This window comes from Podarcis filfolensis (assembly GCF_964270895.1).
Source record: "Podarcis filfolensis genome assembly, chromosome: 9".
Taxonomy (NCBI): domain Eukaryota; kingdom Metazoa; phylum Chordata; class Lepidosauria; order Squamata; family Lacertidae; genus Podarcis; species Podarcis filfolensis.
Window position 1 is genome coordinate 2,862,500 of NC_139610.1, and position 19,601 is coordinate 2,882,100.

Below are 19,601 nucleotides of genomic sequence, written 5' to 3' on the forward strand. Positions count from 1 at the left end.
GTAAGAAAACCAGAATAAGTTGACTCAGCCCCCAGTGACGCCCCCCCCGCCAACTCCAGTTCCCATTAGCTGCCCTGCCTACAGCTCCATCAGCTCCAATGGTTACTACAGCTAAGAACATGCTACCAACTCAGATACTGATGAGATGCTAAAAGAATTCAGTTAGCTGAAGTGGAAATGCCGTAATAATGGCACTACTGTCACATGAACTGGGTAGATGTAAATTTGAGCCATGACAGAGAATAAAAATTTCTAGATACAATGGACGATTGTGACTTAGCCATGCAGCTGACAAGAGAAGAAGCAATCATTGATTTACTCCCTTAGTGGTGGTGAGAATCTGCTGCAAGGCAGTTTTTTTAAAAAAAACCCACCAAAACACAAATCTGTTGAGAGTTGTGCACATGCACCGACACCCTTTTATTAATGTTTAGTTGTGAAAGAGACAGAATGGGGGGGGGGGGAAAGCAACACTGGTCTTTGGAAAAGTGGAGGGGGGGGAGAAGTCTTTTTATCTTTGTCTTGTCTTACTTAGAGACAGATCTCTTGCAATATTTGGTGCCTGACAGAGGCATTTTATCCACTCAGAGGTTTGTAGTTTTCTTTGTTGCTTGCTTTGTTTTTCTCTGAGGTGTGTGTATGTTAGAGTTTTGGCAGGCTTTGCTAAGCTGATGCCCTCCTGATGGGACTTGTAGTCCAAAAACACATCGAGGGCAATAGCTTGGCAAAGGCTGAGCTTAGGTGTTGGGTGTATTGTGCTGCCTATACATCAACAGAAATCAAGTTAAGCTCCTAGGGTGACCAGGTAAAAAAAAAAAGGACCAGGCTCTTGTACCTTTTAGAAGTTGTGCAAAAGAGGGAATTTCTGCAGGCAAACTGCATCTGATTAAATTTCATCTTCTGCAAACCTCTTAACGCTGCAGGGGCCCCATTCTCCTCCCTGCACCCCCAGCCAGCCTGTTCTTGCTTCCTACTAATCTGTAGACAACAGCACAATTTATTCCAAACTGGCTGAAGCCAGCACAGCCTTTTATTATTAGCAGATATCTTATGCACACCTATCTAGAAATAAGCCCCACTGAACCCTGTGGAACTTACTTTATAGGTAAACTTGCAAGGGCTGAGCATGTTACATTAATTTCAAAAAGTGTCAGTAAGGCTGTAAATAGGCATTTGTGTTTCCAGAAGAAGGACCTGTGAGTGAGGTGTGCCTGAGCTGAAATGGAGGGAGGTAGAGTTGTGTGCGGGGTTTTTTTTTGGGGGGGGGATTGAACACTAATGGAAGATCCCCCTTTTGAATTAACCAGGCACCTAGAGTGGAAGCCACCTAGAGTAGATGGGGCAACCCAGTCAGATGGGCAGGGTATATTATTATTATTATTATTATTATTATTATTATTATTATTATACTAATGGAATAGGATGTCCCTGTTTTCATCAGACACATGTTGGAGGGTATTAATTTACTAGTACTAAACCACTACTGCATAGATGGGATAAAGCAGATCCTTTTGTCAAAATCTGAGCAAATATTGAGCTACAGGCTCCTTACCATGCAATCGTATTTTTTCATCTATCACTTCCTTTTGTACATCTGTTTTAGAATACAGAAGGCCTAGCAATTTATTGTTGTTAGCCGCCCTGAGCCCGGCTTCGGCTGGGGAGGGCGGGATATAAATAAATATATTATTATTATTATTATTATTATTATTATTATTATTATTATTACAATGTTTATACAATGTTTATTTTTTGTGTTAACTTGGATAGATATTATTATAACTGTATGTATTTATGCATGTATGTATGAATGCTTGTATAAAGACACACTATCAATGAAATGTTGTGAAAAAGAAAAAGAAAACCCAAACTTGATAAACAAAGGACCCACACATTATCTTCACTATGCTGCCTACTAAAGTGCAACCAACTTGTTCAGAGGCTTGAAGCAGATTCCTGCTCCGAAGTGTGTCCCACTGAATTCAATGGGGCTTCTTGCTGGGTAATTGAGTATAGCATTGCAATAAGGCCAGCAGGCCAGAGACGTTCTCGCTGGCCCCTGGCATGCAGCCTGACACATAAATAGCATCCAGTCATTGAATATTGCTGGCGGGGAGAAGAAAACTGCTTCTGATTAGACAGTAACAAGTAGTAGATTTTCTGATCAGGAGCTAGTGAGAACTTTGGGTTTCTGCACAGAACCATCAATGGCCCACAGCCACTTTTAAACTGTCCATGATGTTAGAAATCATTCCCCAAACAGGTAACTACTGTTTTTTTTAATGCTCTTTTGCTAGCTAGCTTACTCCATGCTCCACTAGATGTGCTTTCGACATGAAAATGAGCTTTTTGATTGTGCAAGCAGGTCTGCCATGGATGCTTATTAGCTTCTTCAGTTTATATCCTGCACTGCAGCATTATCCAAGCATCAGAATCCATCATGAACTGTTACGTCGTTGTTCCCGCGTCAACCCACGAGGAAGTGCAGCTTTGTATTGCCTCCCTGAGCGGACAATGGTAGTGAGGAGACAAGAGATGGGTGAAAGAAACAGATGGAAGAGTGTGAAGCAACAAAGAGTTTATTGTGAGCAGCACGACAAGCTGCGATCCTGGCAAACCAGCTGCCGAGCTACTGCCAAAGATTTGTAGACATAACGGCAGAGGAGACATTCTAAGGAGAAGTGAGGGGGACAATGGAATCTCTTCGCAGCTATTTATCGTAGACTTTCATAGCAGTGATTTGATTGGAAGGAGCTACAGGAGTTGTGCCAGGACAGCTTTGGAATGAAAGGGTGGGGAAACTTAGTATTTTAACGTTTTATCATCCCTGAGAGACCTTCCTCTTTCCTTGCATCAGTTTCCTTAACGTGTGGTTCTTACACTTAACTGCTCATAGTGGGAGATGTGAAATACATGTAATATTCAGAAGCTTGGGTGATGCAGGACGGTATTGTGAGCTCCTGTGGGGTGATATTGGGGGCCAAAGTTAACTTCAAGAGAATCTTGGCTTCCGTATAATATCGAATGTAATGCACACCTATTTTGGCCAAATTACATAGAGGAAATTAAGGTGCACCAGCAAAAACTTTTTTGGTTTCAAGGTTTTGAAAATTGAGGTGCGCATTAGATTTGATGGTGCATTAGATTCCCGTAAATGCAGTAATAAAAAGTTTCTGTCCCTTGAAGCTGCAAAGATAGTCTTGAAAGTGTGTTGGTGATTCTAGCTGAAATCAGAGCAGCTGAAGTTGCTGAAGTCTGTAGAGTTGTGTGTAATCCTGCAGGAGATGTTAACCAGGCTGTCAACCATGCATAGGTGTGTGCATAAACATCTGAAACAAGGGAGACTGAGAACTGTGACTTGCTCAACTCAGGACAGCAGAACTCTGCTTTGCCACCAGTGAGATCTTAACCTCTGGTTAAGAACTTAATTCATTCCAGAGGTCCGTTCTTAACCTGAAACTGTTCTTAACCTGAGGTACCACTTTAGCTAATGGGGCCTCTAGTTGCCACTGCACGATTTCTGTTCTCATCCTGAAGCAAAGTTCTTAACCCAAGGTACTATTTCTGGGTTAGCGGAATCTGTAACCTGAAGTGTCTGTAACCTGAAGCGTCTGTAACCCGAGGTACCACTGTACTTCAAAATCAAGGGGAGGAAACCAAATATTTATAACCAGGTACCTTCTAGCTCATATATTCTTGACAGCAGTGCTCCCCCCCAAAAAAATGTTTAGGGGATATTCTCATTTTCCTACTCATATTGAAATACTGCCCTTAATGAGGCCAAACTTAGATTCACAAAATGTTTAGGGGTATGCGTACCCTTGCGTCCCCCCAGAAAAAAGCACTGCTTGACAGGAAGCTGTTGTCTACTGTGTTGCCTGATTCTACACCATAGGGACTGGGATATTTTACGATTCCTTCTGGGTTTAGCTTGAAGGTGTCTGCCTGAGGACTGTATTTCCCCCAGCTGAGTAGTTCAAACTCTTTGCTACAGCAAAAAGCACCGTTTGGCCACCTCAAGTGTCTGCTGTCTCTGGAGTTGTCAAGGCAACAACTTTAGCATTTCCAAGGAATCTGTTGCAATAATCTTGGCCTCTGATCTTTTGACAGGCCTATAATGAAGGAGGAGTTTGTAAATGCTGACATAAACATTTTGAAAACCTAGAGAGGTGATTATTTAATGCTGTTTAGGAAGTCAGCCAATGCACAGTCAACAGAACAGTCTTCTGTGAAAATATTTACTCAAGCAAATTTCCTCAGGAGGAAACAAATGTCCGCTTTACAGTGGAACTTGACAATCAAGGGCCTTGTGTGTCACAAGGACTCTCCAAGTTCCTTTGCCTTTTTAGATCCCAATAATGTACATTTTTCTGCATAACACAGAGCCAAGCCAAAAGGTTTCTCAGTCAATTTTCTCTTTTTCATAACCCAGTCTTTGCTTTCCAAATGACGTAGCTTCGTTTCTACGAAAAGAGATGCTGAGGCTATCTGGAACCTTTCTCCTCTGACCTGACAACCAGTCTCTGTACTTTCTCATTAGTGAGGGAAAGGACACTGTGCCTGCTTAAAGGTATCTATTCTTCCTTGCTAAATTCCAAAGGAGAGCCTTGGCAGTCAGGGGATGAGGGGCTGGGGCACTTGTTTATTTCACTTGTTTTCTCCTGCTCTGGAGGGGAGGACTCGAACCAATGGCTTCAAGTTACAAGAAAGGAGATTCTGACTTAACATCGGGAATAACTTTCTGACAGTAAGAGCTGTTTGGCAGTGGAACAGACTCCCTCAGGAGGTTGTGGACTCATCTTCTTTGGAGGTTTGTAAGCAGAGGTCAGATGGCCATCTGTCCTGGATGATTTAGTTGAGATTCCTGCATTTCAGGGGGTTGGACTACATGACTCTTGGGGTCACTTCCAACTCTGCAATTCCAGAGGACTTTGGATGTTGGCCCTCTTCCTTACTCAGGCTGGGGCCTTAGGAGTGGCCTCCAAGGACCATTCATGGAGGAAAGTTGGTTTGTAAATTACACCCGATCCCATGTTACTCTAAGATCCCTTTCCCTATTGTGTCAGCACAACAAGCCTGTGAGGTAAGTTGGGTTGAGCGATAATGAATGCCACGATGTGGTTCTCTCTTGTGTCCTATTCAGGCGTGCCTACGAGGGTGGTGGGACTGAGAGAGAGGTTTACCCAAAAGATATCAGAACCTGGGAATGCTCATGTAGAGAGGTATGGTCCTTCAGATGTCAGGATCTAAGCTGTATAGGGTTTTGTAAGTCAAAACCAGTGCTGTGAATCTTGCCCGGAAATGGAGAATTAGCCAGTGGAGCTATTGCAACAAGGCATTTCTGTTCTTCCTATAACTGGCTCCAGTCAGCAACCTGGCTGCAGCATCTCAGACCTGCTGAGGTTTCCAAACACTTTCCAAAGGAAGTTCCATGTAAAGTGTGTTACAGTAATCCCAACATGATGCAACCAAGGCCGCTGGAATAGCTCAGTTGGAAGATCATGAGACTCTTAATCTCAGAGTCATGGGTTTGAGCCCCACATTGCATTGCAGGGGGCTGGACTAGATGACCCTGGGGGTCCATTCCAGCTCTACAATTCTGTGATTCTATGGCATATATCAGTGTGGTCACATCAGACATCTCTAGGAACGGGTGCAGCTGGTGCACTAAGTTTTACTGCAAATGGGTAAATTCTCTCCAAGCCACCATGGAAACTTGGGTGTCTAGACTAAGCATTGAATCTCGGAGTACACGCAAGAGGAATAACCTGAGTTTTCAGGAGGAGAGGAACCCCATCCAGTATGGGTTGAATCCCTGTTCTTTAATCTGCTTTTTGACTGATTAGGCGCACCCCTGTCTTGTCTGAATTCAGCTTCAATTTGTTCTCCACAATCCAGTCCATTACTGATGGATACTGGCTTAGCACAGAAACAGCCTCCTCAGATGCAGATGGAAAGGAGAGATAAAGTTGGGCACTAGCGTATTGGTGGCCCCAGGCCCCAGCCAAAGTCCAGCACTCTTTCCACCACTCCACAGCGCTTTGCTTGCCTAAGAGATTGTGAGCTGATTTTCTAGCAAGCATCTAGCGAGACTGTTTAGCATGGTTTAAAAAGTGAGGGGGAGAAGATCAGTTCAGCTGAGGATTCTTCCGCCACCCCAGTCCAATGGCGGCTGTAGAAAGAAACTGTGCTCCCCCCCTCCGCCCCTTGCACTGCACATTGTAAGTCAAAAACCCTTGTTCCACCGGGAAGGCCATTACTCCTGGAGCAATTTCCAATAGTAGCTGGAGTGCTCCAAATGTCCTCGGGGGGTGGAATCCATCACGCAGTGTGCTGAATCCCGTCAAGGAAGCCTGGGAGAAAGGGTCAAGTGGTCCGCTGCCATGCTGTTGGAGCTCATCAGAGACATATTTAATTTAATTAAGGTTGTCAGTGCTATTGATTTTGGCAGTTTCAATTACTGTGCTGTTACGGCTTCTGGATCTACTGATCTGTGATGAGCCATATCAGCACCAGCACACATGGAGGAAAAAGCCCTTTGTCTCCTTTAAAAGCTGACACATCTGCCATCGGCCATAACTTATTACTTTTATCCAGCCCAGCTCCTCTTCTGTTCCTCATAATTAATTTCTCATTAGACAGCTCTTTATTGTTTAATTTGTGCAGTTTATAATCAAATTGGGCACATTAATTGTCACTGAATTTAAGGCTAATGAAAAATAAAGGTTTTCAATAACTTACTCTTCCATTATTCCAGACAAGATAAAGTAAAACACTTTAAGGATTGTCAGCTTTTTAAATTATAAATTAGGTTGTTTAAAGAGCATGGGCATTTAGGAAGCCGTTATCACACATTTAGTAATTATAAATCCTGGCCTCCAATACAATTATTGGGATTATATTTACAATTCCTCTTTGCTTCCCTCATCCCACAGTCTTGTTATTTAACTGTGTTACATCTTATTGCTGTTAGTCAAAAATAACTGAGCTCTGAGATAATGAAGGGTCTTTTACATGCATAATTGCACACCATAACTAACTCTGAAGAAGTCAATAAAGTTATGAAGTAATACTTGAAGTTACAAGCGAACAGCTGTAAACTAATACAAAACATCTCAGATATGTGTTTTCTTTCTTTCAGATTCTGGAGGGTTCTGGAGGACTGGGTCCTTTCCGATGGAGATAGTTGGTGCTGTGTCACTGCCAAAATCCTGTGGCAGGAAAATTGGACTACAGTTTCACCTTTGCCCTGAATTCAGTGAGTAGCTTTAGGCAGACCTTTTTTCTGTTAGTCTGTGGTATGACCACATCACATATGAGCACATTAGGAGATCTGTGGTGAGGTGTCACCAATGCGCTAAGGATACCCAGCTTTATTTCTGTGCAATATCTGTGTCAGAAGAGGTCATGCCAGCCCTGGACTTGCAGTAGTGGGCTGGATAAGAGCCAGCAAACTGATGCTGAATCCTGACAAGCTAAAAGTGTTGATGGCTCCCATGCCTGAGAGCTGGTCAATAGCTTGCTTTGGATGGTGTCGTTCTCCCCCTGAAGGAGCAGATATCTCTGTCACTAGACAGGTGACCTCAATGACTATGAGTGCCTTTTACGAACTTCAGCTAGAAGGCAGGTTTGTCCATTTCTGGGCTGGATAGCCTGATCACTGATGTCCATGCACTGTCAAGCTGGACTACTGCAATGCACTGTTTGTGGAGCTGCCCCTGAGATTGGCCTGGAAGCTGCAGCTAGTGCATTGGGGAGAAATAGTGCCACCAATATCCAGCAGCTTCTGAAAGAACTTCACTAGCTGCCAATTAGCTGCCAGGCTAAGCTCAAGGTGCAGAACATTTCCACCCACAATAACTGGGAGCCACAGCAATAAAGTATTGCTGGGAAAATTACATTTCCCTACCGCAAAAATGCTTAAAGAAAGATACTTGGATCCCGAGGTTGAAAGAACTCCCTCCCCTGCAATTTATTCTTCAGATGACTTTTGCTATGTCCATGTGTTTCACCAGGAGCTAAAAGATATGTTTTTGTTGACTCCCCTCTGCTCACTGCCAATGCCTCTATTAATTGGTTTCAAATGCTGGCAGGCCTGTGAAACATGGCCTTGTGAGTCTAGTTCCTTATATGATTTTTATTAAAATTCACTTTGTGTCCAAAGCACATGAGATTTACAGCTGAAAGTAATAGATTGATTCTTACTAAGGCATAAATCTGCTAACGGTTTATGGAGGCTTGTTGATATTAGAAGGTTGGTGAAAGTCACTGCAATCGTCCAGCCGAAGAGCCGTCTGTTATGCCCCTTAATGCATTTGCTTAATTGGATAAATTGTATACGGCTTCTGAAAATACAAACAGAGGTGTGGGAGGTGGAGATACTCTGCTTGGTGCACAGTTTCTCCTTCCACACCCTTCCCCTCAAAAAATTGAAAATGAAGAGCAGGCAGAAGGGAACAAGAGAGGCAGCCTTGCAGTTTGCTACCTTGCAGTTGAAGCAATTTGTTTTCCTGCAGCCATGGAGAAGCCCTACCTTGCCTCTGGGAAGGAAGGAAGGAAGGAAGGAAGGAAGGAAGGAAGGAAGGAAGGAAGGGGAACAGAAGACTTTGGGGAAAACTTTACTAAAGCCACTAGAGGATGATGAATGGGGAAGGCAGAAAGGTAGCAAATGTATGGATTTAGGGTTGCTGTTGGTAATTTTTTCAATGACTATGAAGAATATAAGAAACAGGAGGGGTTCAGGGGGAAATATGAGGTTTAGTCTTGGACATACAGTGGTACCTTGGTTTGCATACGTTTTGGATTACAAACACGTCAAACCCAGAAGTGCGTGTCCCGGTTTGCAACCTTTTTTTGGATTATAGCCCCCCTTTTTTTTTGAATCACGAACAAATTTTTTTTGGAGGCCCCATTGGTGAAAGTGCGCCTTGGGTTACAACCTGTTTTGGTTTACAAATGGACCTCTGGAACGGATCATGGTTGTAAACCAAAGTACCACTGTATTCAGCTTGAGATGATGAAGAAGCACTGAAGGGGGAAGATCAGAGAGACTCTTGGAAACGGAGGAGTGGAGCAAGGCAGGAGAAGAGTTGGGTGTCACAGGCTGTGATGAGATTAGACAGTCAGAAACGGACAGAACGAAAATCACAGAGGATCAAAGAGAGAAAGTGAGGAAGGACTCCCCATGAGGAGAAACTGAAAGAATGATTGGGCAGCTAGGAAGCAAACTGTGATGGACAGCTGAAGCAGTCACTGGGGGTCAGTAATTGTGCTTAGTAATTCTTTTTCTGAAAAGGGGGCGGTAGGCCAAAAAAGTTTGGGAACGTCTGAGAGAGCAGCAGGGAGAAAATAATTAGAGAGCGGGTTCTGATCTATGTGCAACATCCACTCTGAGGAAAATATCTACAGGTAGAAAAAAGCGTCTCTGACCTTAGATAGAAAGCCAGTGTTTAGTGTCATGTGAGAGTATTAAGCCAGGAGTTAACTGGAGGGCTGGGTTTGAGCAAGGAGAAGTTGAGCTGGGAGGATACCGTCTACTTGGGTCTCATTTCAGTCAGAAGGGGAGAGATCTTCTAGAAAGAGAAGAATCCAAATCCAGTCAAGAGGAATGTGGTGACCCCCTGGGTGTGTTGTTATTGTGCTGCTATAAGTACCTCTGGAGTGTGACTGCTAGAAGGTTGGGAAACTGACAGAAAGTGCTACCTTGGTTAAGAACCAAAGTATTAAGCTGTAACACTTATGCAACGATTAAGTTAAGGAACTGAAGTGAAATAACTTGAAATAAGCTAAGCATTTACCAACTAGTCTAGAAACTTGTAATATCTAACTGAAGAGTAATAACTAAAAATAAGCAACTGAAAATTAAAAGAAGCAAGCTGTGTGTTTACTACCTTGTTTAGAAGCCTGTAACATCCACTAGTTTTAGTATGATTGTTAATAAGTTAACTGTTTCCTAAAAGAAGTTGATCTCTTGACAAATCATTTGCTTGACCAACTTTGTCCTATATGATAAATCTTTCTTATTTGTTCAACTTCTGCATGAGTCTCCAAGTATCAAAGTTTTACCTCATTCAAAACCCATAACCTGTGGTGCATATAGAGGGTCTACAGTGGAAGAACCTACTGAAGATGAAACTCCAGAGGTGGAGGGCATAAGGGGAATCAAGCAAGGAATAAACTGTATTGAAGGCAGCAGAGAAGTCAAGGAGGATGGGGACTGAGCAGAGACATTTGGATTTATGTGTGCGAAGATCATCAGTGATTTGGGGGAGGATAGCTTCAGTGCCATGGTGAGTGGAGGGTGGAAGGCAGATTGGAGGGGGCCAAGAGCATGGCTAGAGGCGAGAAAGGTCTCCTCTAGATGACCTGCTTATTCAGCATTCATCCAGATTTGTTTGCATGAAGTTTACATGGTGGTTAGACTAAGCCTGGTCTTTTCTGACAATGAACATTCATTCTGCATTCATCTTGTTTTGCTTTCAGGGTGTTTACATGTCTTCCCATGAGTTCATCCCACATGAAGTGCCCCCCCATTATATTGGAACAAATGTAGCATCACTCTCAGTGCCAGCATGCTGAGCACTGATTTGCACATCTCTATGGAGAACTAAGTTTCCATTTTACAATGCCAGTCTTTCCTGACGACATGTCAGACTGATCCAGTAACCAGTTGCATTAGTAACCTGATACTCCCTTGGGTTTATAACTGGTAATTTGGGCCAACAGCAATGCGCTGAGCCACGTAACATCTGCAGGCATTAAGTATCACAAAACTTTACAGTGCTGATTGCAAATATTGTCAGCCATTCAAAATATTTTATAGTCACACATACGTTCCAAAAGCCATTCCAGTAGCTCTGTCTTTGATCTACTTCAGAGCCTGTCTCTAAATAGGATCCTTGTAATAGCACAGGGTGCCATTTTCTAGAAATTAAGTACTTAGGGAACAGATCCTTTTCATTGACTAATGGCTTGTGGGCCAGATGCTGATCCAGTTACCAGTTTTAGAGTGGTGTAATTTATCCTGACCTGCAGCTGAATAAGGGAAGCACTTCAGACATTCATACATATCAAAGACAAAAAGCTAAAACTCCCATAATTGTCATGTCCCCTGCACCCCCCCTTTCTAGGCCTCTTATGTAATTCATCCAAGGTTAGTCCTTTACAGCCAGTTATTTTAAATGGGGGAAATTATTGGAAAGGTGTTGCCCAGTGTATATATGGGCATAGCCCATATAACTGATAGATTAAGAAGAGATTGTGGATGGTTCAAAATTCTGAACCCAAGTTTTATGTTACTGGAAGCTCCCTTTGTCAGAAATAGTGCTGACTTTTTTACAAAGGGGAAACATGGCCATGGCAGGTCTTGTCTAAAGACTTATACGCCTTGAACCCCAATGTTCACTGAGAACCTGGGAGATAAAAAGTGATCCTGACAAAACAATGGATAACCTTGTTGGATGCTGAGGCTCTGGCGAAGGCAAGTGACAGCACCTAGTGGGGAGGGCAGAGTTTGCTTCATCTGCATGGCTGTAAGGCCACTAACAAGCTCTTATCAAGCCAGCTGGAAAACTGCTTAGCCCTTGACTCTGGATCCTCAGTCTGAGATCTAACGCCTTTCCTCTGAGATACTTAGAAGGAGGCTAAAGCTTCTAGATCCCCTTAAATGTCTTAAATGGCTTTGAGATGTGGCCAAGCTGTGAACCCTGCTCCTAAGAATTTGTAGGATTGCGGTCTTAGTATGTTATAGTTTTATATCTTTATATATTGCAAAATTCTTTCAGAGCCAATTTGGACATGTTGTAAAAGGCTTAAGTTCTGAAACTGAATGAATGAATTTTCACAGAATCAAGCCTATTGTGCTAGATTAGTGGTTGTTGGCAAGGAAAGGTGAGAATGATTTCATAGGTACTTGGCTAGCTGTGTTTCCATTTACTGTCTTGGCCTTGAAGATGGAGACCAGTAATGTGGTCAAGGGCCTTTTGTGACTCACTAAGCAGAATGCAGGCAATTCATGACCTGCAGTTGTACCTGAAAGAAATATTCTATTACATGCACATGATTCACTTTTGGATGTTTCCAATTAAGTACAACCAGGATGCCTCCTGAACCTTGAACGGTTCTGGGCAAATTCTGTCAGGCTGTGTGTTGGTGGTTCATTTCTCTGCACTATTTCCTGCAGTAATGACAAACTGGACATGCTGAAATTCTTGTTTTCAGTCCAAGACAAGTTGAATTTGGAGACTAAATCAAGAGACAAGATTGCTGCAGTTGCAGGAGTCCAGGGGAAGTGAGAGAGAAAGAAGAGGAGCCATCATATATTTCCAGAAGAGGCAAGTGCCAAGCATGTAGGCCAGGCACCAATCTCACCCTCCTAACAGACTTTTTACTAGGGACCAAAGGTTCTACCCTTGTCCTGTTCCTTAACTACTCCAAAGGTTCCCGATCTTTCCACTCTTACCTCTTTCACTGATTGGCTGTTTCTTTTACGTTCTTTTAAGTTCCACTAGAACTCACCTCCAAGAGTGCATAAATGACTTAGATGAAGGAATTGAGGTGATGGTCATCTACTTTGCAGATAACACTAAACTGGGTGGGGCAGCTAATGCTGCAGAAGACCGAACCAGGATTCAAGATGACCTTAACAGATTGGAAAACTGGGCCAAAACTGACAAAATGAATTTCAGTAGGGACAAATGTAAGGTTCTACACTTAGACAGGAAGAACCAGCTGCACAGATATAAGATGGGGGACATCTGGCTTGCCAGCAGGATCTAGGGGTCTTAGTAGACCACAAGCTTACTGAGACAACAGTGTGATGCAGCAGCAAAAAACCTTATGCTGTTAGGCTACATCAACACAAGTATAGAGTTCAGATCAAGGGAAGTCATGATACCACTCTATTCTTTCTTGGCCAGACTCAGAACACACCTAGAGTACTGAATCCTGTTACGGGCACCACAATTTTTATTCAAAATAAACTGCAAAAGAAATGCCATTGGTTTATGTGAATATAATTGCTCATCAGCAATGCATAAATATTGCACATTCATCTTAAGTGTTGACGTGTCCCCAAATTGTATGTTTTCTTCGCAGATGCAACTACAGAACACAGTGGTAAAAGGGCAAAGCCCAGAGCAAGTGCCTTTGATTCATGGTATTAACAGCTACCGCTTTTGTATACAGACATACTGCATTGCCTTCAAGTTTCACAAATGTTCTAGAGGACAGGGCCAACACAAATCAGCCTCCAACTGTGTTGGAAAGAGAAATCAAGGATTAAGGGGGGCCACTAGGTGGCGCATCGGAAGATGGCTGACAATAACATCTCTCCGACCCCCACGAGGTAATTTGGAGGCTATGATGGGGGTAATTAGCCTCCTTAACCCCCCCCCAGGATTGTGGGGGGGGGGGCGGCCCTTGCCTGCTATGCCCTATACCACCCCTGAATTTGTGGGGGTGGGGGCACTAGGCACAAAGCCCTCCTGTGGGATTCCGGCACTCCTGGACGCCGTCCCTGATTCGCGCTGCTAGTTGCAAGCATCTTCAAAAGAAACAATTTGGACGAGATAAATTGCACATGCTTCAAGGAAAAAGGGGAGTAAAGACTGCTGACAGAAGAGATCTCTGATAACAAGACAAGAATAAAATATGAGAAGATACGTCAAGATACGGTATGACAAATGACTGAGGGGGGAAAAACCTGCCTTCCTTTTTCTTATGTGATTTAACAAGAATCCCCTCCCCTAATGAGTCAGAAATTAAGGACTTAAGCTGTGGATTTAAGGCTGTGTGGAGATAAACTTTCGAACCAAAGCAATGTTTCAAGATGAAGCTGGAAAGCTAAGAGTTTTGGAATGACGCAGTTAAAAATGCCGTCGCCATTTTGGGAGGCATTGTTGGAGCTCTTGGGTCTGGGAGGAGAAAGAGAGAAATAGAGTTGTTTACATATCGTGGATCAACTCCTCGGTGGGACTTAAGAGCGACAAATGCCAAATTCATGATGGAAAGAGCGATGCTATCTACGAAGGAGATATATGGAAACCATCTGGACTTAGTGGAGGAACGGGAAATCCACACAGGATTATTATTTTGCTTATCGGCTTAAGGAGACTAACAGAAGAGATCGTAAAGGAAAAATAGAAATTATATGAACAAGATATGATGTGGAAACACCAAGATAAGACTGGATAGAATTATGAATTTTGTCTGGACTGATTGGGACTGATTTGGACATTAACGCAGTAATAAGAAGATGATTTGAATCCCCCTTTGGATCTTGAAGTATGGGTTCCCCCAACAAAATTTTAAAATTTGGCTTTGTAATTTGGAATTATGTGATGTGATTTAATTTGATGTGATTGGCCAGTTAATAAAAATTATTTTAAAAAAAGAGAGAGATAAATCAAGGATTAAAAGTGCATTACTCAAATAGGCAAGTACAGCCGCAGGATAATCAATGAATGTGTGGGCTCAAAACTGATGCAGTTTAGTGGATCATTCAAGAAAGTTGGTGAATCCACATAGTACAGGCTAAGTGAATAACGGACGGAGCACAACTCCATTCAAAACCTAACATTCAAGAATATGAAGTATTCATTCTCTCTCTCTCTCTCTCTCTCTCTCTCTCTCTCACACACACACACACACACACACAGCCAATGTGATGTAGTGGTTATTGTGGGAGACCATGTTTCAAATCCCACTCAACCATGAAGTTCATCTGGGGCCAATTATTGGTTATCAGGTGCCCTGCCATTATGACTACAAAATGGGGGAACATATGTTGCCCTACGCCCCAGGGACTAGAGGTGGAATATAAGTGAAACAAACAAACAAACAAAAACACAAAGGCAGACTTTCCCCACTTTCACACTGAATCACACCACCTTTTCTTTTTCTGATCTGAATTCCCACCTTCCCCGACTGTTCTTTCATTCTTTTTTCTTTTGCTTCTGTATCTCACTTACCTTCTTTCTTTCCTCCTTTCCCTCTTTCTCTTCCACCATCTCTCTGACCCCCCCCCCCAATCTCCTTACAGAGCTCAGGTTGTGTACACATTACCTGCTTAAAAAGCAGCCAGGTCATTTTTTTCAAAGCTGGTTTGCGGGGTTTCATCAAAGCAACAGTATTTCATTAGAGGGTGGATGTGTGTATTATGGGTGACATTATGCACACACTGCTTCCTAGACCAGTGGTGGAAGCACATGGGGGTGCAGAGTAAACTGAAGCCCCCTTCAGAAATTCTCCTCTGCACATTCCAGGTAGGAGAAGGGCAGCACCCATGGGTGTCATTGTCAGTCTGCCTGTCTCCACTGCCTTCACCCCACTTCACTGTCTTTGTGCATTGGATGGGAGATCAGGACGGGGGGGGGGGGAATATGTGCATATGCTACTTCATGTGATCAAGGGCTTCAGTTGCACCAGGGTTCTTGATCACATGAAGGAACCTGCACGCATTCAGCAGAAAGCTTATAGGTCCTCTCTTCCAACCTTCCGCAAAACACGCCAATGTCACGTGGGCAAAGTGTGCAGGGCCCTGCTCTCCCTTTCCCTGTTCTTGGAAAATGTGAAACTTCTGAAGGATCTTTTGTTGCAAATACCTGTGTAGCATCTGAGAAGGCCAGATCTCCTGTCTCCTACTCTGCCGTTCTGGATGGCACTCAAATTCTGTCAAATGAGACGGCTGCCTCCTCAGATTTGCTGGGGAGGGGGGAGTGCATGCTTTCTCCTACAAAGCAACAATGCATGCAAGGGATTCTAAGAGGAAAAAGTCACTTACAGCCCAACAAGAACTGGTTTCTGTTTATGAAAACTGGCACTGAAGGCCGTGTGAAATGCGAAAAGTATCTGTCTCAGAGAGAGATCCGTTTTAAATGCATGTTGGTCTGCTCACAATCTGGATCATTTTTGCCTTGCAAATGTCCCAGTAGGAGTTTCAGGAGTCAGTTGCAGCCAATTGTACTCACTTCTCCTGCTCTCCTTCAAAAGGGATAAATCTTTCAAACATTGTGAATAAACTGTGATTACATCTTCATTTGTCAGTAATGGGATTACCGTGCCAGTGAAAGAGACTTCAGACAAACATACATGTTTAAGATGGGTGTAAATTACCCTAGGGGATTGGGAGGGGGGAATTCTTGGGGCTCTCCTGGCCCCAGCCCCCAACTCCAGCTTCTTTAGAAAGCTGGCCTGCGGCAACGAACTTGAATAGCCTGGGATCAGCTGACTGTTCCCTGCTGCGCGTTGTTGCTGTTTTCCTGTGCACATGCTCAGTGAACTGGAAAATACAATTATACACATCCAAGAGAACGGCTAGAGTTTTTGACTCTGGCTAACAAGCTAAGGATTTTTCAACTAATTGATTTTTATCTCTGTATGAAGAAGATGTCATAAATCTTCCTTGGCTAATAATAGTTAAGAGATAAAGGCTGTTCTGAAGAAATATAAGCTGGACTGCTGCTTAAAACTCAGAAGGGGTACATGGGCTAAAGTGCAGAAAGCCTTAGGTAGCTGTTGATAAAGCAGAACAAACTGGGGGCCAAGGAGCCTGTAAACAAATCAATTAGATTAAAGCTCGTCCTGTGAAAGCTCTACTTAGGTCCTCTTAAAGATAAAGGAAGGCGAGAAGGCCCGAGAAGTTTTATCAGCTTGTTATGCTTCTAATGAGCAAGATGAGGAGGAAAGCCAAATGTATCCTGGAAAAATGAGCACGGGGTCTCTTTCATTTAAAGGAGGAGGTTTTGGTTACACTGCTGGAATCGGGGTTTCTTTTCCCAGGTCCCATGGCACATCACGCGCATAAAGAAAACTCTCTTCAGGGCTTACAGACACGAAGGGGCAACATTAGCAGGGCCCCACTTTCACCCCACCATCACGCAGCTTCCCAGAATTCTGTGTTGCTTCTGCAGTGGGGATACCAAAGATTCGCCATACAATGAAGAGTCCTGCACAACCAGGGTTCTCAACCACACCTGGAGTTTCCACGAATCCTGGAGGCCCCCCGCTGCCCTTGGAGACTGCATAGCCAGGCACAGTGAGGTAACAGAGAGAGCAGGACCCTTCACTCTCCTGATCACAAGATGGAGATTGTGTGCTTTAAATTACTGGAGAAGGCTTAAATCATGGGTAGGCAACCTAAGACCTGGGGGCCAGATCTGGCCCAATTGCTTTCTCAATCCGGCCCACAGACAGGCCGATAATCAGCATGTTTTTACATGAGCAGAATGTGTCCTTTTATTTAAAATGCATCTCTGGGTTATTTGTGGGGCATAGGAATTTGTTCTCCCCCCCCTCATAAAATATAGTCCTGCCCCCCCACAAGGTCTGAGGGACAGTGGACCGGTCTCCTGCTGAAAAAGTTTGCTGACCTCTGGCTTAAATGCTTCCAAAAAAGCTGAATGATAGAAAGTGGATCAAAATCTGGGCGAAAACAAAAAGGCTAACTTCTTGTCAGCAATATGTGGTGATACAGGGGGAGGCTTTGCTCATGCCTGAACACAGCAAGTCTTCTGCAGAGTTAAGCATGTCTTCTCCAAAGTGCTCCAAAGCAAAACATGCTACTTTGGAGCAACTTCAGAGTTTTGGAGGGTTGTTTGTACAGCCTCACCCACCCCAGTTCTCCATAAAGGGAAAGCTCCAGGTAGTAGGAAGAGGAGGTTATCTTTTATGACTGGTGAAACAGGGAATGCCTTCATTACCAGAGCTCTTTGGGGAGGGGCCTTGATAAGACAGAATATCAGAAATGGTGCAGTATGTTTTACGGTTCACTTCCGAGTTGCCTCATGCAGGAAAAGGATGCGAAGTTGATGGCATTTTTTTTTGCAGCTCCAATTTCAATGTGGTATTTCATCCTTGGGAGGGGCAGGGGAAGAGATGGACTCCTGTATTTCCACACACACATACTCAATGAAAGGAAGGGTGGTTTTGAGCTGAAAAATGATAAAAGGGGTGGGGGAAGGTTGGTTCAGCACATGCTTTGTATGCAGAAAGTCCCAGATCCAATTCCTGGCATTTCCAGGTAGGGCTTTTAGAGATCCCAGTCTGAATAATAATAATAATAGTAATAGTAATAATAATAATAATAATAATAATAATAATAATAATAATTTATTATTTATACCCTGCCCATCTGGCTGGGTTTCCTCAGCCACTCCAACAGAATATTAAAATACAATAGTCTATTAAACATTAAAAGCTTCCCTAAACAGGGTGGCATTCAGAAATTCTGGAGAGCCTCTGCTGGTCTGTGTAATAATAATAATAATAATAATAATAATAATAATAATATGCCATCATGACTGGAATTTGTATATAGGCAATTTCAAGCAAATACAAGCCCCTCAGAGTGAAGTTATATGAAATCAGAGCATGCTATGTACACTGAATAAAGCAAAAGGCTATTAAATAGATGAGAGTTATACTTCATTATAAAAATGACCAAACATTAAAAAGGGGAAATTATTCATTGTACAGTGTAGTGGGTTGCAAACCCTGACGTAAACACTCTAGCAAAACCCATAATAGTCATTGTAGGCGAGTCTCTTTTCATGGCCCAAACATCATCAGTTTCTTTTGGGCTTTGAATCAGTGGGCATTTTTGTTAATCTCTAAATATTAAGGTCAATCTCAGGCCCGTCTTAGTTGACTGGTCTATAAGATGTAACTTTATTTTGGCCAGATAGAATTATTGTAGATGGGTCATGTGATATTGCCCTTTCCTTTCACTTAGAATCTTTGGGGATTATGAAAGTGAAGGGCGTAGAAAAACTCACACAATACTCAGCAAATTAGTCCATCTGTCAGTCACTTAGTCACTTCTGGAGCTCAGCATGGAGGACTCTCTGCAAGTAAAGGATGGTGAGAAAAATCGCAGGACAGGAATTCCCTGAAGGTGAGTTTGCAAATGTTGCTTTAAACCGACTGGATAATTGTCCTAAGGTGGCACAAGACTCTTGGTTGTTTTACTGCAAAAGCCTAACGGGGGTTACCTATTTTTCTGTGCTGGCTCTCTTCACTTCAGAATGAAATTTAATCTACTTAGGAACTTTTTGTTGTTTGCAATCACTTAACTCATTGATCACCAAATGTGGAGAAGAGTGAATGAATGGGTTAAAACTACAGCGGCTGTGTTGACATGATTGCACATAGTTCTAATCTGAGGATGTCTACTGCAGTTTATGGAAGGAAACAGATCCAAATCCATTGACTGTTTATATGAGGACACGCTGAAAAACTGTGGTCAAATAAAATACGAGGAAAATATCACAGCTAGAAACCATTTCTGAGAAATAAATTACAGAGTTGGAGGAAAGCTTAGCTTAAAGATGTTTTTGGCCCTGTCAAATAGCACTTTCCCTTGGAATGTTTCAGCACAATAAAAAAAATGGCTTCTTCTCAACAGGGAGAGAATAGACTAACTTGGAATATTTTGGATTCCAGTCAGCTTCTTGTCTCCAAGTTTGCTTTCCCACCACATTTGCATGCCTCCCTCTTGTAAAATATTTTGTCAGGGGAGAAGTAGAGCCCAAAATAAGGGCAATCAAACTTGCTTCAATTATCTTACTAGAAAAAATGTGGTTCTGAGCCTTTACAATTGTTTC

General features: G+C 43.0%; 2 long non-coding RNA genes across 2 annotated transcripts in view; both read left to right on the forward strand.

Moving 5' to 3' along the window:
• LOC310770353 overlaps positions 1–19,601 on the forward strand; it is a 571,729-nt gene that overhangs the window by 152,049 nt on the left and 400,079 nt on the right. The gene's annotated exons all lie outside the window — the stretch shown is intronic.
• Positions 5,063–13,092, forward strand: LOC310770354. The gene is made up of 3 exons (XR_014552104.1): positions 5,063–5,222; positions 7,142–7,258; positions 12,220–13,092. It is a non-coding gene; the product is annotated as an uncharacterized lncRNA (long non-coding RNA).